Below are 26,746 nucleotides of genomic sequence, written 5' to 3' on the forward strand. Positions count from 1 at the left end.
TCATATACCACAACTTGCTCAGCCATTCCCCAATTGATGGGCATCCTCTCAATTTCCAATTCTTTGCCACCACAAAAAGAGCTGCTATGAATATCTTTGTACATGTGGGTCCTTTTCCCATTTGTTTGATCTCTTTGGGATATAGCCCTAGAAGTGCTATTGCTGGATCAAAGGGTATGCACATTTTTGTAGCCCTTTGGGCATAGTTCCAAATTGTTCTCCAAAATGGTTGGATCATTTCACAACTCCACCAACAATGTATTAGTGTTCCAATTTTCCCACATCCTCTCCAACATTTATCATTTTCCTGTTTTGTCATGTTGGCCAATCTGATAGGTGTGATGTGGTACCTCAGAGTTGTTTTGATTTGCATTTCTCTAATCAATAACGATTTAGAGCATTTTTTCATATGACTATAGATGGCTTTAATTTCTTCATCTGAGAACTGTCTGTTCATATCCTTTGACCATTTATCAATTGGGGAATGGCTTGTGTTCTTATAAATTTGTCTTAATTCTCTATATATTTTAGAAATGAGGCCTTTATCAGAGAGACTGGTTGTAAAAATTCTTTCCCAATTTTCTACCTTCCTTCTAATCTTAGTTGCATTGGCTTTGTTTGTGCAAAAACTTTTCAATTTAATGTAATCAAAATTATCCATTTTGCTTTTCATAATGTTCTCTATCTCCTGTTTGGTCATGAATTCTTCTGTTCTCCATAGATCTGATAGGTAAACTATTCCTTGTTCTCCCAGTTTACTTATGGTATCAGCCTTTATATCTAAGTCCTGAACCCATTTTGACTTTATTTTGGTATATGGTGTGAGATTTGGGTCTATGCCTAGTTTCTGCCATACTCTTTTCCAGTTTTCCCAGCAGTTTTTTTCAAAGAGTGGGTTCTTATCCAGAAGCTGGGGTCTTTGGGTTTATCAAATAATAGATTACTATAGTCATTGACTACTGTGTCTTGCATATTTAACCTATTCCACTGATCCACCTCCCTATTTCTTAGCCAGTACCAAGCAGTTTTGATGATTGCTGCTTTATAATACAATTTAAGATCTGGAATTGCTAGGCCACCTTCCCCTGCATTTCTTTTCATTAGTTCCTTTGATATTCTGGACCTTTTGTTTTTCCAAATGTATCTTATTTTTATTTTTTCTAACTCTATAAAATAATTTTTGGTAGTTTGATTGGTATGGCACTGAATAAGTAAATTAGCTTAGGTAGGATTGTCATTTTTATTATATTATTTGGGCCTACCCATGAGCAACTGATGTTTTTCCAATTATTTAGATCTGATTTTATTTGTGTGAAAAGTGTTTTGTAATTGTGTTCATAGAGTTCCTGGGTTTGTTTTGGAGGTAGACTCCTAAATATTTTATAATGTCTACAGTAAGTTTAAATGGGATTTCTCTTTCTATCTCTTGCTGTTGGGCTTTGTTGGTAATATATAGAAATGCTGATGATTTATGTGGGTTTATTTTATAGCCTGCAACTTTGCTAAAGTTGTTTATTATTTCAAGTAGTTTTTTACTTGATTCTCTAGGATTCTCTAAGTATATCATCATGTCATCTGCAAAGAGTGATAGCTTTGTTTCTTCTTTGCCTATTCTAATGCCTTCAATTTCTTTTTCTTCTCTTATTGCTAAAGCTAAGGTTTCCAGTACAATATTGAATAACAGTGGTGATAATGGACATCCTTGTTTCACCCCCGATCTTATTGGAAATGCTTCTAGCCTGTCCCCATTACATATAATGCTTGCTGAAGGTTTTAGATATATGCTATTTATTATTTTAAGGAAGACTCCATTTATACCTATGCTTTCTAGTGTTTTTAATAGGAATGGGTGTTGTATTTTATCAAAAGCTTTTTCTGCATCTATTGAGATGATCATGTGGTTTCTGTTGGTTTTGTGTTGATATGCTCAATGATGCTGATAGTTTTCCTAATATTGAACCAACCCTGCATTCCTGGTATAAATCCTACCTGGTCATAGTGTATTATTCTTGTGATAAGTTGCTGCAATCTACTTGCTAGTATTTTGTTTAAAATTTTTGCATCTATATTCATTAGAGAAATTGGTCTATAATTTTCTTTCTCTATTTTGACTCTTCCTGGTTTAGGTATCAACACCATATTTGTATCATAAAAAGAATTTGGTAAGACTCCTTCTTCACCTATTTTCCCAAATAGTCTATATAGTATTGGAATTAATTGTTCTTTAAATGTTTGATAGAATTCACATGTAAATCCATCTGGCCCTGGAGATTTTTTCCTAGGGAGTTCATCAATGGCTTGTTCAATTTCTTTTTCTGAGATGGGGTTATTTAAGTATTTTACTTCCTCTTCGGTTAATCTGGGCAATTTATATTTTTGTAAATATGTATCCATTTCACTAAGATTGTCAAATTTGTTGGCATATAGTTGGGCAAAATAATTCCTAATTATTGTTTTAATTTCCTCTTCCTTGGTGGTAGCTTTGCCCTTTTCATTCTTGATACTAGTAATTTGGTTTTCTTCTTTCTTTTTTTTAATTAAATTAACCAAAGGCTTATCTATTTTATTGGTTTTTTCATAAAACCAGCTCTTAGTTTTATTTATTAGTTCAATAGTTTTCTTAATTTCAATTTTATTTATTTTTCCTTTGGTTTTCAATATTTCTAATTTGGTGTTTAGTTGAGGATTTTTAATTTGTTCTTTTTCTAGTTTTTTTAGTTGTATGCCCAATTCATTAATCTCCTCTTTTTCTATTTTATTTATGTAAGCATTTAGAGATATAAAACTTCCCCTAAGAACTGCTTTTGCTGCATCCCATAGGTTTTGGTATGTTGTCTCATTATTGTCATTCTCTTGAATGAAATTATTGATTGTTTCTATGATTTGTTGTTTGACCCAATCATTTTTTAGGATTAGATTATTTAGTTTCCAATTATTTTTTAGTCTATCTTTCCATGGCCCTTTATTACATATAATTTTTATTGCATCATGATCTGAAAAGGATGCATTTAATATTTCTGCCTTTCTGCATTGGATTGTGAGGTTTTTATGCCCTAGTACATGGTCAATTTTTGTGTATGTGCCATGTACTGCGAGAAAAAAGTATATTCCTTTCTATCCCCATTCAGTTTTCTCCAGAGGTCTATCATACCTAACTTTTCTAATGTTCTATTCACCTCCTTAACTTCTTTCTTGTTTATTTTGTGGTTAGACTTATCTAGTGCCGAGAGGGGGAGGTTCAGGTCCCCCACTAGTATAGTTTTGCTGTCTATTTCTTCCTGTAACTCCCTGAACTTCTCCTGTAAGAATTTGGATGCTATACCATTTGGTGCATATATATTAGTAATGATATTACTTCATTGTCTATGGTGCCTTTTAGCAGGATGTAGTTTCCTTCCTTATCTCTTTTGATTAGATCTATTTTTGCTTTTGCTTTGAGATCAGGATTGCTACCCCTGCTTTTTTTACTTCAGCTGACACATAATATATTCTGCTCCAGCCTTTTACCTTTACACCTGTATGTGTCACTCTTTTTCAAATGTGTTTCCTGTAAACAACATATTGTAGGATTATGGTTTTTAATCCATTCTGCAATCCGTTTCCGTTTTATGGGAGAGTTCATCCCATTCACATTCACAGTTATGATTACTATCTGTGTCTTTTTCTCCATCCTTTTCCCCCTATTTATGCTTTTCTTTCTCCTTTTTCCTTTCCCCCTTCACTAGTGTTTTGCTTTTGACCACGCCTCCTTCAGTCCCTTCCCCCTTTTATTATCCCTTTCCCTTTTCTTCCCCTTTAGTCTTACTGCTTCTTCTCCCTTCTTTCCCCTCTCCTTTTCTTTCCTCCCTCCCTTTTCTTTCCCCTTTTCCCTCCTACTGCCTATAGGGCAAGTTAGATTTCTATACTAACTGATTATATTATGCCCTTCTTGAGCCAAATCTGATGAGAGTAAGGTTCAAACAATGCTCCCCCCCCTTCTTTCCCTCTGCTGTAATAGGATTTTGTGTCTTTTCCTGTAATGTAATTTACCCTTGTCTGCCTCCTCCTTTCTCAGTACATTTTCTAAGATCAGATTGATCCACTTATTTGGATCCATTTAACCCACTTGATTAGATTTTTTTTTATCATTACATCAAAGTCAACTAATATCCACCCTCTTTATGTATACTCCTTTAACAAGGTGTAATAACAATACAGTTCTCAAGGGTTGCAAGTCTCATATTCCCTTGTAGGGGTTTAAACAGCCCCCCCCCCATTAACAACATATTGTATCCTTCTGTCCCATTTACCTTTTTAAGTCCTTCTTGAGTCCTGTACTTGAAGATCAAATTTTTTGTTGAGCTCTGGTCTTTTTATCAGGAAAGTTTGGAAGTCTCCTATTTCATTGAATATCCACCTCCTCCCTTGAAAAATGATGCTCATTTTTGCTGGGTAATTGATCCTTGGCTGCATTCCAAGCTCCTTTGCCTTATGGAATATCATGTTCCATGCCCTGCGGTCTTTTAATGTAGAAGCTGCAAGGTCCTGTGTAATCCTGACTGTGGTTCCATGATATTTAAATTGTTTCTTTCTGGCTGCTTGCAGCACCTTCTCTTTCATCTGGTAATTTTGGAATTTTGCTATTATATTCCTTGGCATTGTCAATTTGGGATCTCTTTCAGGTGGTGATGGTGGATTCTTTCTATGGTTATTTTCCCTTCTGGTTCTAGGACTTCTGGGCAGTTTTCCTTTATGATTTCCTGAAAGATACTGTCCAGGCTCTTTTTTCATCATGATTTTCAGGTAGTCCAATAATTTTTAAATTGTCTCTCCTGAGTCGATTTTCCAGGTCGGTTGTTTTACTGATGAGGTATTTTACATTTTCATCATTTTTTCATTTTTTTGTTTCTGTTTGACTGATTCTTGCTCTCTCATAGAGACATTAGTTTCCATTTGTCCAATTCTAGTTTTTAACAGATTGTTTTCTTCTGTTAGTTTTTGTACTTCCTTCTTCAACTGGCCAATTGTGTTTTTTAGGGACTTGTTTTCTTCAGTGTACTCTTCTGTTAGTTTTTGTCCTTCCTTCTTCAATTGGCCAATTGTGTTTTTTAGGGACTTGTTTTCTTCAGTGTATTTTTTTTCCAATTGGCCAATTGTATTTTTGAAGGACTCTTTTACCTCTCTCATTTGACTATTAAAATCCTTCTTGAGCTCTTCTAAGAAGGCTTTTTGGGCTTCAGACCAGTTCATATTCCCTTTTGTTGTTGCAGATGTGGGTTTGTTGACAATGTTGTCCTCTTCAGAATTTCTGTCTTGATCTTCACTCTTCTCATAATATGAATCTATGGTACGTTTCTTTTTACTCATGGTGTTTCTTTATTCCCTGGCCTTTAAAGAGATTGAGCTCTCCTGCTGGGGAACAGAGGGTACTGACCCAAGCTTCTTGTGTTGGGAGCCTAGGTCTTGGTCACTGGCTTTGTTGCTGGGGCCTCTTATGCTGGAATTGGAGGCTGTAGGTTTCTGGCAGCTTACCTGTGTTGGGCTGGAATCAGCAAGGCTGGAACTTTCAGGCAATTCTAGGTTGCCTGCTTTTCCTTTCCTTTAGCTTTCTTCAGCTCCTTTTAGATGGGTGCTGCAGGGTGTTTATCTGCCTGGGGCCCCCTGCAGTGTTGTCTCCCTCGTTTCTGCTAATGCACTGGGAGATTCCTTTGCGGTGGAGTGCCAAGGCTCCTGGTGGTTTTCTGAGCTGGTTTCTACTGGTGTTCCCCCCCCCCCCCCCGGTCCTTGTGTGTGTGTCATCGTCTCCCCCCTCCCCGGGCACTTGGAGGTCCAGGTGTTGGTGTTTGCCTGCTCTACCACCTAGGCTTCAGGATTTCTTCACAATTGGAGGCTTCAGGGCTCCTATAGCTCACCTGGTGTTGGGTTGGAATCAGCAAGGCCAGGACTTTAGGAAGCCTTTAGGTTGTTTTCTACACCTCTTTTCAGATGAATGCTGCAGGGTACTTGTCTGCCTGGGGGACCCTTGTAGTTCTGCCTCCCTTATTTTTGCTGAGGCACTGGGAGACCCGTTTGCTGGGCTGCTGCACTGCTGCTCCTCTTCTTCTAGTTCAGGTGTTCCAGGGTTTTTTTTTCTGGGGTGATATTTTCTGGGTTTTCAGAGGTTGATAAGGGAGAATGAGAGCGACTACCTTTTCACTCCGCCATCTTGGCTCCCGGAAGCGGAAGTGGGTGTCCCCCCTTTGAATCACTGGCATTACAAAGAGTACATTAGTAAGGAGGCAAGACTGGCACTATGAGTGTGAACCCAGTGAGGTCTGTGCTTGTCGTTGGGCAGTGGGTGAGGGGCGTCCGTAAATTCGTGAGTTCTCATTGGGTGTGCTTCATGAAGAGGAATCCTAGGGAAGGACAGAGAAGAAAGTGCTCCCAGGGTGGCCATGGCTGCTGCTGTATTCCACATTAGGGAAACACCTTGAAAACCCAAACCTTCAACTTTGGGGACAAGTCAGTGAGCGATTCTTTGCGTTGCATTTGATAAATACTTGTTGATTAATTGATTAACCAAAGGTAGTCCATTTTGGATCTCTCCTTTCTAGAACAACTTGGTTTCTTCATACAAGCCATGTAACAGAAGGACTGAATTTAGAAATGGAAAAGTTTGACTACTGATTTGAACTCAGTGAACCTTTGTCACTTCCCCTCCCCTCCCCTCTCCATTTTCTCTGTTCCCTTCTTCTTACCTTTCCTTCTATCTCTCTCTTCCCCTTCCTTTCCTTCCCCCCTGCCCTCCCCATGAAGGACATGGCTTCTTCAGCCATATGAGCCAAAAGGAACTCTTATTGATGAAGTTAGTATTGGGGAAATAGGGGAGGTCTCTGAACTGTAATTAAACTCCATAGGTCTAAGGGCTAGCAGAGTGGAGTGGTAGGAAAGGCAGCAAACTCCTCCTCCCTCAACCTTCCAGTTCCTCCAGACAGACCTAAAAAACACATGAGACCAAATCCTGATTGGGAAAACCCAAGAAAAATCACAGAGAATTGATTTTCTGGCCCAGGTCTACATAGGGAGACCAAGGGACAGGCGTGCAGATGGTGGGGTATGGGTCTGGCCAGGAGCACACCATGCAGAGCCTTCCAGCTTGGGGAGAGACCATGCATCTGGGCAAGATGAGGTCCTAGGTTCAGCGTTGGGGGAAGGAGGGATGCCAGGGGGCCTACGCTTGTGTAGGGGGTGGGAAGTGGGGCCAACTGGCTACTCTATCACTCACTACTCAGTCTTGGGTCACAGATCCACAGAGGACGAAAGAGGGGGACCTGTTCCTAGGGGGCACATTCTGGGCTGATAAGCCATCCCAGACCCTAGGCCAGGTACCAAACAAGGAGCAGGGTCAGAAGCCAGAAGCAGTCTTGGGGTCAGACCCCAGGAGAGGAATGGGGTCTCAGTTCCAGCTTCCAGCCCCGTCTGAAACCTGCAGGGGAATAGCCAGGGCAGGAATCCCAGACCAAAGGGAAACCTGCAGTTCTGACCCTCTAAACCAGCAGAGCTTTCCAGCTGGCTGATGATGGCTGAGTCCAGCCTCAGGCTACTAAAACTCCAGATGGACAAGCCCAAAGGCCTGTTGTTCAGACCCAAACCTAAGTCAGGAAGTTGCAGAGCTCACACCAGGGGACAGTGATCAGACTTTGCTTTGGATCAGACCGCTTTGGGAGTACTGAAAGCCTGAAGTTCCCCCAGCCTGACCTGTCCCTGAGATCTTGGAATAACACAGCATTTAGTATCCAAGAAAGTAACAGCAAGAACAGCCCAGACAGGACTTCCACAAGTGTGCAGAGCCTGACTCTAACATCAAGTCCAAAGTCAGGAAGGAGGCTGGAAGAAGGAGTAAACGACCAAAGATCTGACCAAAAAAACTGATAGTGAGAGGGGTGCTCAAGACATAAACTCAGAAAAAGAGAACATTATAGTCACCGATTCAGAACCTTAGTCGCCCACATCTGCTAGGAAAGGAGAGACATTCATTCTTACATTTCTCCTTTGGGCCAAGCTGGGTCATTCTAATTTCATAATATTCAGTTTCATTTTAAAAAATTGTTTCTCTTTTCCATTTTCACCTTCGTCATGCTGTTTAATATTTTCCTGGTTATGCTTCCTTCATTTTGCATTAGTTCATATTACTCTTCCCAAGTTTCTCTGTATTCATCATATAATCATTCCTTACAGCACAATCCTATTCCATTTTATGTGCACGTCACAGTTCGTTTAGCCATTCCCCAGTGATGGATCCTGCTTTGTTTCTAGTTTTTGCTACTACAAAAAAGCACTGGTTATAAATATTTTAGTGTATGTAGGTCCTTTTTTTTCCAATGACTTTTTTTGGGTTTTGCTTAGGTGTGAGGTCAGGGGGCATGTGCTTTCTTGAAATCATTCCAAATTGCTTTCCATAATGGTTGGACCTAATCATAGTTACGCTAAAGCTATGTTAGTGTGTCTGTCTTTTCATAATTCCTCTTGCACTGACTCTTCATTCCTCTCTTTTATTATTTTGGTCAGTTTCCTGGTGATGAGTGGAAAGTTCCAGGCTGTTTTGATTTATATTTCTCTTGGTGCATTTGGAGCAGTATTTCATGGGGCTCTGAAGAGTTTGCGGTTCTTTCAAGAACTGCCTTCATATCATTTAATGATGAGGTGTGTGAATGGGTAAATTTACAAATAGTTGTATATATTTACTGACAAGTAATAGCAATTTATAACCTTGCTAAACTTCTCTTTTCCATCTTTCCAGTTTCTTTGCTCTTAGACCCTTTTCCTCATCTGAGTTCCCTAGAATGGTTTTGACCTTGTGCATCAAGTGTCCTGAATGAGACACACGACAGGAAGAAGACCGTAACAGAATGAATTTTGTTGTTGTTGAGCTGTTTCAGTCGGGTCTGACTCTCTGTGACCCCATTTGGGGTTTTCTCGGCAGAGATACTAGAGTGGTTTGCCATTTCCTTCTCTAGTTCATTTACAGATGAGGAAACTGAGGCCAACAGGGTGAAGTGACTTGCCCTAAGGTCACAAAGCTAGGAAGTGTCTGAGGCCAGATTCAAACTCAGGCCTTTCCACTACACCATCCAGGGCACATAGTAGGTGTGGTATATAAATGCTGCTATTGTTGTCGTCGTCATTGTTGTTATCCTCTGGGACGAGTAGACCGGAGCGACAGCATGATGGATGTCTTCCTCCCTGACATTGCAGTGGTGGAGTTTGGGTGGCATGTTTCTGTCTTCACAGCATCATTTTGCCTTGAGAGGGAAGCCAGGCATCTGAGCCTTGATGCTCTGGCCAGGTTCCCGTGGGGCTCTCTGCCTATCTGTAACATCAGGTTTTGGTTGCATGTTGCATTCTTCTGGGGCTGTAATGTTGTTGGCCAGCTGTTAGCCAGCTGTTGCTATTTTGGAGGTGGCTGTATTGTAGTTTAAGGGTAAAACAAATTGTCTTAAAATGTGGCATAGCACAGGCAATACTAGCCCATTCTAGCCTCGTTGACTTTGCTCTAGGTACTGTAGCATGTCGGTGGAGCTTCCTAGGTGTCCAACCGTATTAGATCAAATCTCAGGTTGGTCTTTTGTCTTTGTACAGAGAAGCAGCCATCTCCTGCCTCTGCTTTCTCAGTGGTTGGCTGGGATGAATGCAGGGCCTATTCTTCCTGGCCACACTACACAGCCTCTCTTAGAATTAACCCAGTGCTGAAATCTTTTTTGCAGCATTCTGAGCAAATGATCCTCTGTTTTTTTCTTGGATAGTTCCAAAAATGAGGAACTTATTACCTAATAAATGGATCCATTCCATGTTTGAACTGTTCTTACTCTTAGAAGGTTCTTCCTAACAGTTGTATAAATTTACTTTCTAACAATCCCCCCCCCACCTCCCTGCCCCAACTACTTTCATTCATTGAATGCATTCTACCATGTTTCATTCATTGGTTCCTGATTCTCTTCTCTGTGCTTTGGCAACATCATTCATCTCTGTTGCTTCAGCTATCATTGCTACACAGAGCACTTCTAAATTAATATCTATGGTCCCGACTCCTTTCCTGAGTTCAAATTTGAATCCCCAATGACGTACAAGACGCTGCCCTCTTGATGTTGTGCAGACACCTCAAGTTCTACACATAGAAACCTGGCCCATCTGGTGATATTATGATTTAGCTTTAGTCAGTCGCCAGTGTTTAAAATCACAGCATTGGCATTGATTCCTTTTCTATTTTTCACCTCATCTCCAATCAGTTACTAAGTCCCCTTGATTCCATCACTTTGAAAGTGGAATGAAAGATGAACTTGAAAGGAAAAAGAGGCTTAAGGCAGCAAAAACAGTTAGGACACTATTATTGTAGTCCAGATGAGAGCTGTTGATGGCCTGATCTAGGATGGTGGTTGTGTGAGTGGGGGTAAGAGATGGATGTGAGAGGTGCTGTCGAGGTGGGGTGACAAGACTTGGCTAGGGATTGGAGTTGGGGGGTGAGGGATAGGAAGGAGTCAAGGCTGACTCTGAGGCTACAGTAAGCCCAGGTGCTATGTCATACCCATGGTTGAACCAGGTAATGAGAAAGACGCAAATCAGGCAGGCCTTCCCTATCCTCAGAAAGCTGATTTTCTGCTGGGTGGAGTGATTATAGGTGTTTCTCCTGTTAGTCATAATATCTGACATTTAGATAGTGCTTTCCCTTTATAAGCAAACCTACCCATTATGTTACCTCTTTTTCATGATTATCCTGTAAAGTTGGTAATGTGTATCTTATTATCCTCTTGTTATAAACGAGAACATTTGAATGCTAAGCTCGCCCAGATCAGAGGACCAGGGCTTGTGATGCCAGCCTGAACACTGAGCTTACTCCACAGTTACTTACCCATGTGTCCCCTCATCACAGCTAGTTGTGCTGTTTCTGAATTTTGAAAGTTCTCTCCATGGAAGTTTCACTCCTCATTAACGCCACGTGGAGAATAACCTAGCACTTTTGTCAGAAGAGGGGTGTTGTGAGAAGTTGAGCCAGCATCGGGGCAGAGGCCTATTTTAGACATGTGGAAGTTAGAGCCATTGTTGGAAGTACAGTGCTGGGGCTTGGGTGAAAAGGCAGGCCTGGCCTTAGGGGTTGTCTGGCCTGGTTGAAACTGGAAAGAGGTGAGCCAGGGGTGAGTCCTAGTCATCCCCTGGAATTTCAGAAAAGCCCAAGTGCCTTTCTAGCATATTGCAATATCAGTAAGGCTTGAAGCTCCAGTCTTGGGACCTGGACTTGACGTTTTGATGGCTTGTTTCTTATAGACCATTAGCATTTTCTACAAGGATGTGTGCTGATGTGTTGGACTTGTGAAAAGCCTTCCCAGCAGCTGGTGGCTCATGTGAGATTCAGAGGGTGTTGAAGCAAAACCTGTTTGATTGGCTTATGACAGACATGTTGTTTTATCCTCTCTTGTCTTAGCCTCCCCCAAGGAGGGCCAGTGCATCTGTGTCTTGGCGGCCCCAAAGGCCTTTGTCCTTGCTTCCCTCCTGGTCAGATGAGTCCCTGAACAGCCTGGACATAAGATTCTGGACTTTGAGTTGGGATTTCTGCCTTCAGCCTCCAGTCTCCTTCCCCGTCCTCTCAACTTTTCCTACTCTTATTGAAGGGGCAGAACTAGTAATGAGCGCATCATGTAAGGAAGACGGCAGCAGTATGCTTCTTCAGGTGATCCTTTGGTTCACCAGTCTTTCTAAATTATGGAAACTTACTAACCGTTGTATTTTGACTTGGATCTCATCAGGTGATTGGCTCATTGCCCAACACAAAATGCTAAAAAAAAAATTCTCTTGGTATTTTAATTTCCTTATTCTCTTAAGCATTGATGTGTGAGCCGTGCTGGTCTCGCTGATGTGTGAGCCACGTTGGCCTATGTGTGAGCCGTGCTGGTCTCGCTGATGTGTGAGCCGTGTTGGCCTATGTGTGAGCCGTGCTGGTGTCGCTGATGTGTGAGCCGTGTTGGCCTATGTGGGAGCCGTGTTGGCCCATGTGTGAGCCGTGCTGGTCTCGCTGATGTGTGAGCCACGTTGGCCTATGTGGGAGCCGTGTTGGCCCATGTGTGAGCCGTGCTGGCCTCGCTGATGTGTGAGCCGTGTTGGCTCACATAGCATGTACTAAAACACTAACCTGAGACCAAGAGAGAGGAAACTTATTCAGCAACCTGAAACATCCCATGCAATACAGTGTTTGTACAAGAGTACTAGTCCTCACTGATGAAAACCTAAGTCATCTGCATCAGTCCAGGCTTGCCAGCGGGTGGTGTGATGTGAGTTCATAGCACCGGGGGCTCCCCTGGCTCTCTACTTTATGTTCATGTTTGTAAGTGAAATTTGCCCTGATAACAACTAGTACACCCAAAATGACAATGCTATAGACCACTCGAACGTACTGCTCTAACATACCTCTTACCCAAAGAATTTAATTTCCTAATAGAGCCAAAGCCTGAGTTGAAGGCTGGGGAGGACTTGGGTTCCCTGTCAGGCAGCCCTTCCAGTGTGTCTAGAGCAGTTCCTCCTTTTCGTGTGCATTGTTAAAAGGAGAGGCCGATGGGCTCAGATTCTGGGATCTTTTGTTCAGACAACTTAAGCTGGACCCTCTCTGTCACCTTCTCACATGGCCCCACATCCCATTACCCTGGGGTCAGTGACAGCCGGAGGGTTTTGGTTCCCTTATGCAAGATTTGGGTCTTTTCCAGAAAAATGCAGCCAATTCACGTAGACCTTGATGTTCCTAGCATTTTTTCCCCTAAAGATATTTCCCAAACGAATAGGCCTGAGCAGTGTTTAGGGCAGCTTTCCAAAGAAGCACCAATTATTTGTTAGCTCCCCTGTTTCTCAGCCTCTCCTTTGGTGAGCTGCTCAGGGGACTTAACGGGCAGGAGCTCCTGCTGCTTTACCCCTCCTGGATGTAGAGATTATTCCAAGGCACTGACTTCGGTTGGTGAAGCACTGAGGCCCATTTCTTTACTCCCTGTTGGTGCCACACAGCTTCTCGCCCAAGTTGGTCTAATCATCTTTTTTTTATTTATACAACTTTATTTCCCCTTGAGAATTGGCAGCTCACAGTGACTTTTTTTCTTACTTGCAGTAAAAGCATCATAATATCTGGAAGAACCATCATATATTTTTCTGTAGAGCTTCTTGCCTAGTTAGGAACCATTAGGGTTGCCTTTTCTATCGATTCGTAGGCCTAATTCTGTGAGTTAATCTATCTGCCAGGCGTGCTCATCATTTTATACATATTACCTTATTTGGTGCTCTCAACTGTCTTGGGAAGTACGTGCTCTTATTATCCCAATTTTACAGTTGAGGAAATTGAGACAGACAGAGGTGATGTGACTTGCCCAGGGTCACTCAGCTAGGAAGCGTCTGTGGTTGGATTTGAGCACAGCTCTTCCTAATGCCAGGCCTAGCCCTTTCTCTACTGTAGCGCCACCTAGCTACTTTGGACAGAGGGAAAAAGAAAGGCAAAGTATATGGCAGATAGATTTTTTTATTTGTGTTTGTTGCTGGGAGAGGGGAAAAAAGAAAGAAGAGCTAGTAAAGGCAGATTTTAGCTGGGTCTGCTGCTCTTCAGAAACAGCTCCTTCCCACTCAGGTCTCAGGCAGAGGGAGCGAGATCAGGGGCCGGCAGTTGAGCTTTGGTCCTCGAGTGTTCGTCATTCCTGGGGTTCCCACGTCTGCTTCCCCCTTTTCTGCTCTGGCTTCCCAGGACTCCCACACCTCCCTTAGATCTTTCATTGACGCACCGTTGGGCTGATGATCTTTCTTTCCCATCGAAACCTGGCCTTCTGACACCTTGCCCCTTGGGGTCTCCATGTGCGTACCGTCCAGAAGAGTGGAGGTCCTCCATGCCACTGGTGCTGCTGCTTCTCTGTGACCTTCCCGACTGTGCCGGGGCAATAGGGCATTGTACAAATGGAGCATGGGGCGTAGCCGTGTCGTCTTGTGTTCTGCACATAGAAGCAACTTAGAAGGCATTTTACTGCCGATCCATACAGCTGATGCCAGTGCAGTGTTCCATGAATCATAAACATGACTTTTTAATGCAGCCAACTTCATTAGAAAGATGGTTGCCAGGAGGCTGGTTAGTTGCTGTATCATTGTACGTGATTATGTCGTTTTCATTTGTGTTGGTTCTGCCTCCTGGCTCTGACTGTGAGAGCTCCACTGAGGCCCAGATCTGCTTTGTCTTTCTTATGGACCCTTAGCTCTGGGGACAGCTCTGCGCCATAATTGGTCCCAAGTAAATCACACTAACATAAAAAACAAAGGGTTACTTCCTGAAGAGCATTGTGGCATAGTGAAGAGAGGATTGGACTTGCAAGCTGGAGATGCTTGGCTTTAAAACCTGCCTCCTATTTCTACTGGCTCTGTGATCACGGTCAAGTCTCTTAATATTTCTGAGACGCATAGGGGAAGCTAGGTGGCGTAATGGATAGCGCTCTGGCCCTGGAGTCAAGAGGACCTGAGTTCAAATCCAGCCTCAGACACGTAACACTCATGAGCTGTGTGACCCTGGGCAAGTCACTTAACCCCAATTGCCTCACCAAAAAAAAAAAATTTCTGAGACGCAGTTTCCTCATCTGAAAAAGGGGATAATGTTTTTCTTAACTACTTTGAAAGGTTGCTATGAAGATAGTTGAGACAGTATTTGTAAAACAACTTTGTGAATCTTGAAGTGTTATTTTCTTGTGTCGAATGACTTGTTTGTTTCTGAACAAAGTGAAAGGAGAATTTTCTGTAAATGGTGCTGATGCTGAGTAACTTTTACAGAAGAGATAAGGATAGTGACTCTCTCTCTCCCCTTTTAATATGTCGTAACAACCCGTAAGAGAGACAAACCTGATGGATGGAACAGCTCTCCTTTGTCATCAAGCATTCTGACTTCTCAGATGACTCTGATTTCCCAGTCCAGGGAAAAGTGGCAGACAGCCTTGGAGAGCGTGGAGACCACTGCCTTCCCTCCCCACCTTCCATCTACCTGACATGCGGTCATTCAGTTGGTGCTAGGATCTTTCTGTCTTTGTTAGGGAATTTGCTAGCGTGCTACATTAGGAAAAATGTCATGAGAATGTATTCCTAAAAATGAAGGTGATCCTGATTTTGTGTGGAGCCTCAATAAGTTTGTATAATCTTCACAGAAGAGTGGGGTTGGGTATGAGGTCAGAATTGGGTGACTGATTTGCTTATAGAAGAATCTCAATCTTTCAACTATGGAAGTTGAATTGCTATTTTTTTTCCTCTTCTGTAGAGTTTCGTTTCCTCTTTCTGATGGTTTCTTCCATTGGTTTTAATTTTTATTTACAACATCACTAATGTGAAAATATGTTTAATAGGAATGTAAATGTATAGCCTATATCAGATTGTGTGCTGTCTTGGGGAGGGTGGGGGGAAGGAAGGGGGAGAAAAATTTTCTACTCAAAAGCATATGGAAATAATTGTTGATAAATCAAAATAAATTAATAAAATACATTTAAAAAAAAAGAATCTCAGGCTTTCCAAACAACCCAGAAAAGGCAGCCCTGGTCTTGTTTTCTTTGATGCACAATTAAAACCAAAACCAAAAAACCTTAGAATACCCAAGGTAAAGTTCTGTAGCCTGCAAAACAAGAAGACTTTTTTCTTTACTTAAAAGTCATTTTTAATTAGAAGAAAAAACAGAATAGTATTTTAACAGGGGTGGGTCCCTGTGGCCTCAAGGGTGCATGTGGCCCTCTAGGTCCTCGAGTGTGGCCCTTTGAAACCAACTTCACAGAACAAATCCCCATGAAAAAGGATTGGTTCTGCAAAACTTGGACTTGGTCAAAAGTCCACACCCAAGGACCTTAGAAGGCCACTCGTGGCCTTGAAGCCACAGGTTCCCCACCCCAGTAGTACGTCTCAGGAGCCACATATTTGCACTGTATGTTGTATGTCTCCAACTGAATGTGTTGTTGGCACCTCATCTTCAACATGTTCAAAAGTGATCTCGTCGTTTTTTTCTCCCTTAATTTCTCTGTTTCTGTCGGTTGCATCACTATTCTTGCAGGTTACTCAGGCTGATTTGAGGAGGGATATAAAAGTCTGCAAAGAATTACTGTGGGGTTAGTAGCTCTTTTTGTGGTGGCAAAGACTTGGAAATTGAGAGGATGCCCATCAGTTGGGGAATGGCTGAGCAAGTTGTGGTATATGAATGTAATGGAATACTATTGTGCTATAAGAAATGATGAAGAGGCTGACTTCATAAAAACATGGAAAGACTTGTATGGTCTGATGCTGAGTGAAGTGAGCAGAACCAAGAGGACTTTGTACACAATAACAGCCACGTTATGCGATGACTAATATTGTTAGTCTGAACCCTTCTCAGCATTACAACGATTTAGGACATCTCCAGGGGCCTCGGGATGGAAAATGCTATCCACATCTAAAGAAATAACTATGGAAGTCGAATCACTATCACTTATTTTTACCTTCTGTTGAGTTTTGTTTCATCTTTCTTATGGTTCCTCCTATTGGTTTTAATTTTTACTTACAACTTCACTAATGTGAAAATATGTTTAATAGGAATGTAAATGTAAAGCCTATATGAGATTGTGTGCTGTCTTGGGGAGGGTGGTGGGGAGGAAGGGGGAGAAAAATTTTCAACTCAAAAGCACATGGAAGTGATTGTTGATAAATCAAAATAAATTAATAAAATAAAAAGAATTGCTGTGGGGAGTGGGAGAGTGAGTTGATAAGGGAAGTATAGTAGCATTGCCTAGTGGCAGTGAGGGCCCAGTGGAGGTCAGTTAACATAAATTTGTAGTGGACCCTATTAGCACACTTCGTTCAGTAATACATGTATAGGTGTGAAGGCACTGAATAGTGGGAGTGATCCGAGGCTGAGGTATGGTTGGTCATAATCAGTCATATGATAAGGGACTAGGGATTCAAGGGAGAAGGACAGGGCAGAGTAGAATTGGTTCCCCAAGAAATCAAGACGGAGAGAAGAGGAGAGAGTGCCTAGTGCAGGGAGATGGCCTGGGAGAGAATTGTGGGATCAAGGGATTGGAGGCCATGGTGAGGATGATGATCAGGGTTATGTACGGGAAGGCAGAAGGAGAGGTAAAAAGCCAGCAGATTATGATCAGATAAAAGGATTTCAGAATTCTTGAATATGGAGATGATACATTTGTGAGTGTGGCAAGAGCCAGGGTATGATCATCTTTGTGTGTGGCTGAGGAACTGAGTGGTTAGGGTTATTGGAGGGAGAGTCTGTGTGTATGTGTGTGTGTGTGTGTGTGTGTGTGTGTGTGTGTGTGTGTGTGTGTGTGTGTGTTGAAGTCACCTAGTGTGAAGGCAGGAGTTGGGGAGGAGAGAAAAATTGTAAGTCAGGTATCTAACTCCTTGAGGAGGGGAAAGGAGAGACACACGTGTGTAAACACAACAGCTACCAAGACATTGATTGGGTGGCCGAGATGAATAGCATGAACCTCAAAGGGGAAAAGGTTACTGAGTGATGGAGAAAAGGGGGAGAACCTGGAAGTGGCAGTGGGGAGCAAGGTGTATTTCATCTCTCCCACCTTGACCTGTGAGCCAAAGAGGATGAGCGAAGGTGCTGCCAGTACTGGAAAGAGTGGCCAGGGAGGCTGCGTCATCAGGAGGAAGCCAGGTTTACTGAGTTGTTCCCTATGGAACATGCATTCTAGGGGGCACGGTGGATGGCGTGGGTGGTGTTTGGGGTGGGAGGGTTAAGGGGGATAGGAATGAGGAATCAGGTGGGAGAGTTGTGGAATGGGGTTTGGATGATGGTCTGCAGGGGTTCAGAGTCCTTGGGATGGGAAGGGTATGACCAGGGGTGAGACTGTTTTTCTGTGAGCCATTTTGTTCAGCTACAATTGATTTATGTTTTCTGGTTTTATTTACAGTGAGAATGTCCATTTGAGTGGTTCCTAAGTCTTTCAAAACTGTTTATCTTCAGAAAACTGTTGTCATCGTATATTATAAGTTGTTCTCCTCTTTCTTAGTTTTGTTTCTGAAGCCATCCCCTTCATCATTTCTTGCCCCAGAATAATAATCCGTATTTATAGACCATAATTTTTTCAGCTGTTCCCCAGATGATGGGCACCCCCTCAGTTTTCAATTCTTTGCCACTGAAAAAAGACCTGTAACCATTTTTATAGTTTTTATTTCATCCAGTCTAATTTACAGGGAGTTTGTTTCTGGGGCAAGGTTATAAAGAGATATAAATTCTTGTGCCAGCTTTTGATTCTCTTTGCCACTCTTCTATAGCTCTCACTTCTTCTCCAGCTTTTGGTCTCTAGCACTCTCATTTTATTTATTAAAAAAAACAAAACTTAAAACTAAAAAAAAAAAGCCAAACACTTTCTTTATGAACTCTTCTAGAAATTCTAGTTGAATTTGTGCCCAGGCTGTGTTTTTATTTGAGTGTTTGCTTGTAGATGTTTTGAGTCATTCTTTTCTTCTGAGTTTATGTCTTGAGCACCCCTCTCACTATCAGTTTTTTTGGTCAGATCTTTGGTCGTTTACTCCTTCTTCCAGCCTCCTTCCTGACTTTGGACTTGATGTTAGAGTCAGGCTCTGCACACTTGTGGAAGTCCTGTCTGGGCTGTTCTTGCTGTTACTTTCTTGGATACTAAATGCTGTGTTATTCCAAGATCTCAGGGACATCACTATCAGTTTTTTTGGTCAGATCTTTGGTCGTTTACTCCTTCTTCCAGCCTCCTTCCTGACTTTGGACTTGATGTTAGAGTCAGGCTCTGCACACTTGTGGAAGTCCTGTCTGGGCTGTTCTTGCTGTTACTTTCTTGGATACTAAATGCTGTGTTATTCCAAGATCTCAGGGACAGGTCAGGCTGGGGGAACTTCAGGCTTTCAGTACTCCCAAAGCGGTCTGATCCAAAGCAAAGTCTGATCACTGTCCCCTGGTGTGAGCTCTGCAACTTCCTGACTTAGGTTTGGGTCTGAACAACAGGCCTTTGGGCTTGTCCATCTGGAGTTTTAGTAGCCTGAGGCTGGACTCAGCCATCATCAGCCAGCTGGAAAGCTCTGCTGGTTTAGAGGGTCAGAACTGCAGGTTTCCCTTTGGTCTGGGATTCCTGCCCTGGCTATTCCCCTGCAGGTTTCAGACGGGGCTGGAAGCTGGAACTGAGACCCCATTCCTCTCCTGGGGTCTGACCCCAAGACTGCTTCTGGCTTCTGACCCTGCTCCTTGTTTGGTACCCGGCCTAGGGTCTGGGATGGCTTATCAGCCCAGAATGTGCCCCCTAGGAACAGGTCCCCCTCTTTCGTCCTCTGTGGATCTGTGACCCAAGACTGAGTAGTGAGTGATAGAGTAGCCAGTTGGCCCCACTTCCCACCCCCTACACAAGCGTAGTGCCCCCCGGAACCCCTCCTTCCCCCAACGCTGAACCTAGGACCTCATCTTGTCCAGGTGCATGTGGTGGTGGTGCTGTGGGAAGCTCCCTGTCATTCTTTCTGCTACTCTACCATCTTGGCTCTGTCCCCTATGAGTGTCATTTTTGTACATAGGCTGAGAGCCTCCATCCAAGCATCCTTGTTACTATGGAAGCCATGTAGAATATAGCACCATTTGGTACATGCAGGATACAGGATCATGGGTCAGCCTTCCCAAGAATTGATTCTGGGGGTTGAACTGCTTAGCTTCTCTTGGCTCGTCCTCAGAAACGGATCCCTATGTTGTCTGGATTGTACTTGGAACCTGCCAGAATTTTGGTGGCCCTTCCAGAATCCAGCATCACTTTTACACCAGCACGAGCAGGATCTGTTGCTTTAACTTGTTTTTCCTTGCCTTATAGTATTTCATTCCATGTATGACTTTGGGGAAGGCCCTTGACCTCTTAAGGACCCAGGTACCTCTCTAGGACTGTAAGTTGCTGAACAGCTAGTGAAGTGGATTGGTATAGGGATGACAGAACTACAGAGCTTGACCACTAAACTGTCCCCTCAAATTAAAACCAGCTCTTTTGTGGTAAGTGCCCCGTCAGCCTGCAAGTACTGGGCTAGAACGTACAGGCGAGCTTGCCATCGCCTCTGCCTCCTCCCAGCTTTCTGAGCGTGATCACAGGCAGCACGGGTGGTATTCTGGTTCTTCTGGTAGTGATCTAGTGACCTAGCAGGCAACTAGGTGGTGCAGGGACCCGGAGGCAGGAGGACTCATCTTCTTTAGATCCAATCTGATCTCAGATACTTACTAGCTGTGAGACTCTGGGCAAGTCACTTCACCCTGTTTGCCTCAGTTTCCTCATCTGTCAAATGATCTGGAGAAACACTCCAGTATCTTTGCCAAGAAAACCCCAAATGGTGTCACAGAGAGTCAGACGTGAGCGAAACCACTCAACAGCAACGAAGTGGTGACCCATCTTAGAAGTAGGAGCTAGGGGCAGCGAGGTGGCGCAGTGGATAGAGGACCGGCCCTGAAGTCAGGAGGACCTGAGTTCAAATCTGGCCTCAGATCAAACACTTGACACTCACTAGCTGTGTGACCCTGGGCAAGTCACTTAACCCCAGTTGCCTAAAAATAAAAAAAAAAAGTGGGGGCCAGTCCTTTTTGATTGATCTCAGAGGAGAAGAAATGTCACTCCCATCATACTTGGTCTTTATACTTTGTAGAAGAGATTGTGGTTGTGATATCTGTCTGCTACTGGCTCTCAAAGCACTCAGAGGTAGGATATTCCCTGGCTTTCAGAGTCCGTCCTGTAGGAGGAGGTCCCATTTCTGGAGTTGATTCCTGCCTTATTTACTGAGGGCATGTCACTTTCCTTTAGGGCAGAGCCCTTGGAAGAGGGCCATTGAATTCCTGAGGATCGATTTGCTCCCCCTCGCCAACTTGCGGTGTTTGCCGTGGAACTCTTATTCTGCCCTGTAACGTTTTTTTTTTGCCTGCTATCATATTTTCATATAACCCATCAGTGGTCTAAGGCAGGGTTGGTAGACCAACCGACCTGTTCAGACGAGTCTTGGATACTTTTTCACATATCTCAGAAGACATCAGGAGTCCTTGATTTGCACTCAGCAAGTGTTACTAATCTCTTAAATGGAGTCGTCCAGTTGCAGTGTGTTTTTGTTAACTTTACTTACCAAATACTAAAACTTTAAAGGCCTGATTCACCTGAGTTAACGAAACGTAGGATCTGTAGTCTTGCTTCTATTGGTGGCATTCTTTGTTTTTGTTGGTGTTTGACTTAATAGTCCCAGATCTACGGGTGCTGTCAGCTTTTACATTGCTATCTGTGTGGTGAGACGACCAGTGGTCTCTCCTTTGAGGTGTGAGCTTGCTCCGTGGACGTGGGCTCAAAGCAAGGCGTAATCCTGCCATCTGAACACGAACAACATAGAAACTTTTTTGCAGATTAACATTCTGAGTTAACCGGTTTGCACAGAGTTCAAGAAAATCTCTTACTGAATCTAATGACTTTTTCAAGTGTACTCTAGTAAGCATATTTGATCAGCAGACCACTTTTTGTTTGTACCATGTTGTAAAAACTCAGCCCACCTGATTGCATAACTTGTGATTGTTATAAAAACACTGCTCTGCAGTTCATAATATTCTTTGAATTTTGGAAGAAGTAGAAAATACCTATTATAGTCCTTCTTGGGCAAAGAGCCTGTCAGTGTTTCCCTCATAAAATGCAATTTTTAAGGGGCTTAGCATTCAACTGTAAAACTTTGTTCTTGGCTAATACTTTGTATACAAAGACCTCTGCCCAAGGACAGTTTTTTAAAAAATGAATTTTGAGGAGGACCAAAGATCTAGGCGTGTGAGTTGTGAAGTTTGGTGGTAGCCCCTGCTTTCACTGACCTAATGTAGCCCCTTTGAGAGCAAAAGAAGAAAGGTGTAGATTTGGACTGTAGGCTCTTGGGGAAGATGTGGAGGACCATGATGACAAAGAGAATGATGATGATGGCTTTACCCTAAAAAGAGGCTTCGCTATTGTTTTAACCAAAAGGCCCACGTGGCTTCAGAGAAACCATTCACGAGACCATGTTTCATTCCTGAATGAAAAGATGAGAGCTAGAACGGGCCTTCAGTTGATGTCCGTTTTACAGATTAGGATACAGTCCAGGGACTGGCCCAGGGTCACATTAGCAGTAACTATCAGAATTGGGATTCAGTCCTAGCCTGTCTGTTCTCAAAGCTTGGGCTCTTCCCTTTCTTCTGGCCTGCTTCTCCTACAGATTCCTTGGTCAGAGGACCATGGTGGTCACCTGGGTGATGCTTTGGGACTCTCAGAGATTCTCCTTCTTATCTGGTGGCTTTCCTAAAGGAGTGCTAAGTGGCAAATGTAGCTATCTTAGGAGATTGGGGTTTTCTACACAGACATTCAGAGCAGATCCCTTTGAGTTCCCTTTTTTGACTTTGTAAATCTTCTCAAAGCCCTGGGAAAACTTTGGTTTCTCAAGCAAATGAACTGCAACCTGGGTCAGCTCTTTACTTTTTGTAAAAATACCCACGCACTTACTTCCCCAGGCGTGTTTAGTTGTGTGCTGCTTCTTGTTATGGCCTGGGTTCTTTTTCTGTTGGTCACCCAAGCTCATCAGGAGATTCCCTCCAGAGCCAATTTCAAATGTGGTAACCAGATTGGTCTTAGAGACCACAACAGCTTCCTCCGTTATATCAACTTCTGAACCAAAAGCAGCTCACAACATGGTCATAGCTCAGAGGGAACAGTGGAGGCCTTGTGGGTTTGAAATGAAATGTGGCTTCATAGGACATGTGTATTGGGAAATGAAATTGTCATACACTGGAGGTCAGAAGTGAATCTCGGTGCCGAAGAAGAAAAGTACCTTGTGGAGAAGAGTAGTCCTGATTTTACCAAAGTATGAGGCTTTCACCAAGTCCACACTGAGGATGCAACAAGATGGAACGAAGCAGTAGTTTTTGCTAAGAAAAAAGCAGCTGCCTTAAGCAAGCCTGACCTCAGAACGTTGCTGCTCATTCAAGGGCTGGAATACATCATAGAAACGGGGAGTCCTCGAGCCAGAAGGGACTGGCCCAGTGCCGTCCTAGATAGGTGCTCTTCAGGTTCTGCCCAGCGCTCGCAGAGTTAACTCAATTCCCCACTCTGCACGGAACTCTGGCCTCTCTCTGGGTAGCTCCAGTGAGGAAGTTCTTGCTTCTTTCATCTCAGTATCTGCCTCCTTGTAGTTTCCATTTATTGGTTTGAGTTCTGCCCCTGAGAGCCAAGCTGAATGTCTGATTCCTTTCTAGAAGATAACCCTTCACATACTTAAAAACAACTCTCATTTTCCTCCTACACCTTCTTTTCTTCAGGTTATCCAGCCAGTCCTCTTAGAGAGGGTTTTCAAGTCCCTTTGCCCTCCTGCTCTCCCTTCTCTGGGCATGATCCTGCTCAGTGCAGGCCTTGCCACGGACATAGATAGGAAACCTTTGGAAACTTTCTTGAGAATTGCAAATGTTAGAACTGGAAGGAATTTGTGGGCCTTTAATTTCTCTCCCCTGCCCTTCCCTCAATCACCGGGGGATTTCGCAGTGCAATGTGTGAGCTTCAAGGGTTGGGCCCCTTTTACTTTACCTACATCACTTTTATAAGAAGTGCAATAAACATGTGGCCTGGAGCTTCATTCCTCTTCAAAGAGCTCCCAGCAAATACCAAGATAAACTCCAAATGGATACATGACTTACACATAAAAGACTGCATCATAAGCAGATTAATGGAGCAAGGAAGAAATGGCCTATCAAATCTCTGAATAGGGGAAGAGTTTATTACTAAACAAATGTTTTGATTATATAAAATTGAACAGCTTTTACAAAAATAATTTTAATGCAGTTAAAATTTGAAGAGAATCAGGTAACTAGGGAAAAAATCGTTTCAGCAGTTTCTCTGATAGAGGCCTCATATTCAAGATGTGTAAGGCATTCGTTCAAATTTATGTTCCACAATAGATAAATACTCAGAGGATATGAACAGGCAATTTTCAAAGCAAGAAATTCCAAGTCATCAATAACCATATGAAAAAATGCCCCACATCACTAATGATTAGAGAAATGCAAGGTTCCACCTCATACTTATCAGATGGCAAAGATGACAGAAGAGGAAAATGATAAATGTTGGATGGGCTCTGAGAAAACTGTGCACCTAGTGTGTCACGGTGAGGGCTCTGGAAAAGCACATTGCAACCGTGCTCCCATGAGCTTCTAAGCTTTGCGTGTTCATTAACTGAGCAGTACCAACCATGGGCCCAAAGGAATCCCAGAAAGAGGACAAAGACCCACAGATGCACAGGTAGCATATTAGCCCCAAACTGGAAACTGAGGGGGTTTCCACCTATTGGTTCAAAAAAGGATGATCTGTGGTTTTAATGGACCATGAGGAGTGATAAAATGAACAGTTTCAGAGGAAACTGGGGAGATGTTTATGAAGGGATAGAGAATGAAGCGAGCAGAAGCAGCTTTCTTTTCTATTTTGTCTTAGACTGTAAGCTCCTAGAGGGCAAGGCCCCTCTTTTTTGTACTTGTATCCTCTGCACTTAACACAGTGCCTGGCACATAGTAGGTGCTTAATAGGTATTTGTTGACTGACTGAATTGACTCAGTGATAACAAGATTCTAGGGAGCTGCTGCTTTGAAAGACTTGAGATAGAATTCTTTTCAAGTGCAGAGAACGGAAGTCAACCAGGCCTACCCACCTTTTACCAGGATGAGCAATATGTTCTTGGACGTGGCCACTGTGGACGTTTGTCTTGTTGTACTGGATTTTTTTTTTCTTAAAAAATATCGGGCTTGTCAGAAGTCTCACAAGGCCCACACTCAGATTAGTAGAGTGCCACTGGAGAGATGCCATCCTTCCTCACTACCCACAGTAATAGCCCGCCATGTCTTTGAATGGGTGCAGTCAGTCCAGATCGTCCACTGAAACTCTAGAAATGTGGGGCATACCCTCTTGTGTTATGTGTTACGTGTGTCCTTTCTGAGGTGACTAGAATAAAATCACAGCAGCCCTCTCTGTCTGACTCCTCACTGTCATGCCACATGGGGTCCTGTGAGCTCAAGTGGAGGAGGCTGCTTGCTCTGTTGCTGATAGGCAGCCTCTGTGCTGCTCTCCATTCCTGTTTCTTTCTGAATCACAACCTCTTTTTCCCTCTGGAAGGAGCTGGTCTGAGCAGTAGCCCTGCTTGTTGTTCATCCAGGGAATCTTCTGGAGCCTTACGGGCTGGGCTGCTCCAGGATACTTTTTGTGGCTTTGGAATGCTGGCTCTAGACACGCCTTCTTTCTGTAGAAGGCTCCACAGTCTGCTGGGTTTATTCTGATGAGCTGGAGGGCCGTCTGCAGCCTGGCTGGCCACAGGTGTGCTAGTGTTAGGATGTCAGGTACAGGCAGTCCCCGATCTCTAGAGTCAGCCTAATGGGGGCCAGGTGCTTCAGACACTTGGGGATTCCTGGCATGCAATGGCTAGCTTCTCCTTGCACACACATAGTACTGTGCCATTAGGTGTCAAACCTGGTGGTGATTTTCCTTCCCTTCTGTGGCAGATTCTAGCAAAGATTATCAGTCGTCACCCCCCCCCCCCCCCCCGGTGAGAATATTCTGAATTGTCTGGAGTTGGGGCAGGGCAGGCTGCTGAGTTGGTGGATCAGTGCCTCAAAAGGGCCATGTTGGCATTGGGTGCCTGTGAGAGGAATGGCTTCTGGGGAGAGCTTCTCTCTAGTCACTAAGTAGGCCTTTCATGTGTTCTTTAGTTCATGCTGTTCTCACTCATCAGCTTTTGGTTGGGGGTGTGGAGAGGTGGTATTTAATAACAAAAGTTTTATTAAATTAAAAATATTTATTAAGTACCTCCTCTATGCAGAACAACTTGTTAATCTCTAATAATGCAGAGACAAAACCAGAACAGGTCCTGACATTCTGTTAGTAGGAGAGGGGATGTTCCCATATCTTATAACTTTCTAGTTTGGCATCAGTGCTATTGACTGTCAGATCACAGAATCATCAGTGTCACTCCTTGTTTTCATGAGCTGGCCATGATCACTTTTGGAAAACCATTTCATTTTAAATCAGTTATAGCCACGTCGATAGATTGAATTTCAAACTTTGCCCCTTGGCAGTTATGTCTTTTAGGCCCTAAGAATGGCCTATAGTTAATATGGCAAAAATGTGATCTTCCTTCTTATGTGTTTGTACATACTTTCTGTTTCCCAAAGAGTGCATCACATGGCCAAAAACCCCTTCATTATGCTTGTCATCATCTTCGCTGGGTACCCCTGTATCTGTGGTCTTTGATGAAGATTTGCTTCTCCCCCTGAGGAGCCATTTCCCGGCACCCCAGCAGCCATGGACCTCTTTTTCCCCTCAGGAAACAAGGCTGCCTTGTACAATGGCAGTTCCACAATATCACTTCAAAAAACATACAAAGACACTTCAAGAGAAGGTATCATGCATTTAAAAACAGTTTTTGAGTGATTCCTCATGTCAGTTGAGGCTAGATTTGTTACAGGGCTTACAATGGGTAGATAGAATGTTACCCAATTATACTTCCTGTAGACTTTAAGTAAGAAAAAAATGCCTCCGTGGGCCCCTGTAATACTTCTGTAAAGAACTTTGGCCAGCCATACCAATCAAACTACCAAACAGTTATTTTATAGAGCTAGAAAAAATAAAAACAAAATTTGTCAGGAAGAACAACAGGTCAAGAATATCAAGGGAATTAATGGAAAAAAAAACGTGAAGGAAGGAAGGTACCAGATCTAAAACTGTATTGTAAAGCAGAAATC

The 26,746-nt window shown here is 43.1% G+C and overlaps 1 protein-coding gene across 5 annotated transcripts in view; it reads left to right on the forward strand.

Moving 5' to 3' along the window:
• Positions 1–26,746, forward strand: part of DIS3L2 (DIS3 like 3'-5' exoribonuclease 2) — a 358,658-nt gene that overhangs the window by 86,531 nt on the left and 245,381 nt on the right. The window lies entirely within an intron of this gene.

This window comes from Phascolarctos cinereus, unplaced genomic scaffold (genome assembly GCF_003287225.1).
Source record: "Phascolarctos cinereus isolate Bilbo 61053 unplaced genomic scaffold, phaCin_HiC Scaffold_5;HRSCAF=322, whole genome shotgun sequence".
In the NCBI taxonomy this organism is placed as follows: Eukaryota; Metazoa; Chordata; class Mammalia; order Diprotodontia; family Phascolarctidae; genus Phascolarctos; species Phascolarctos cinereus.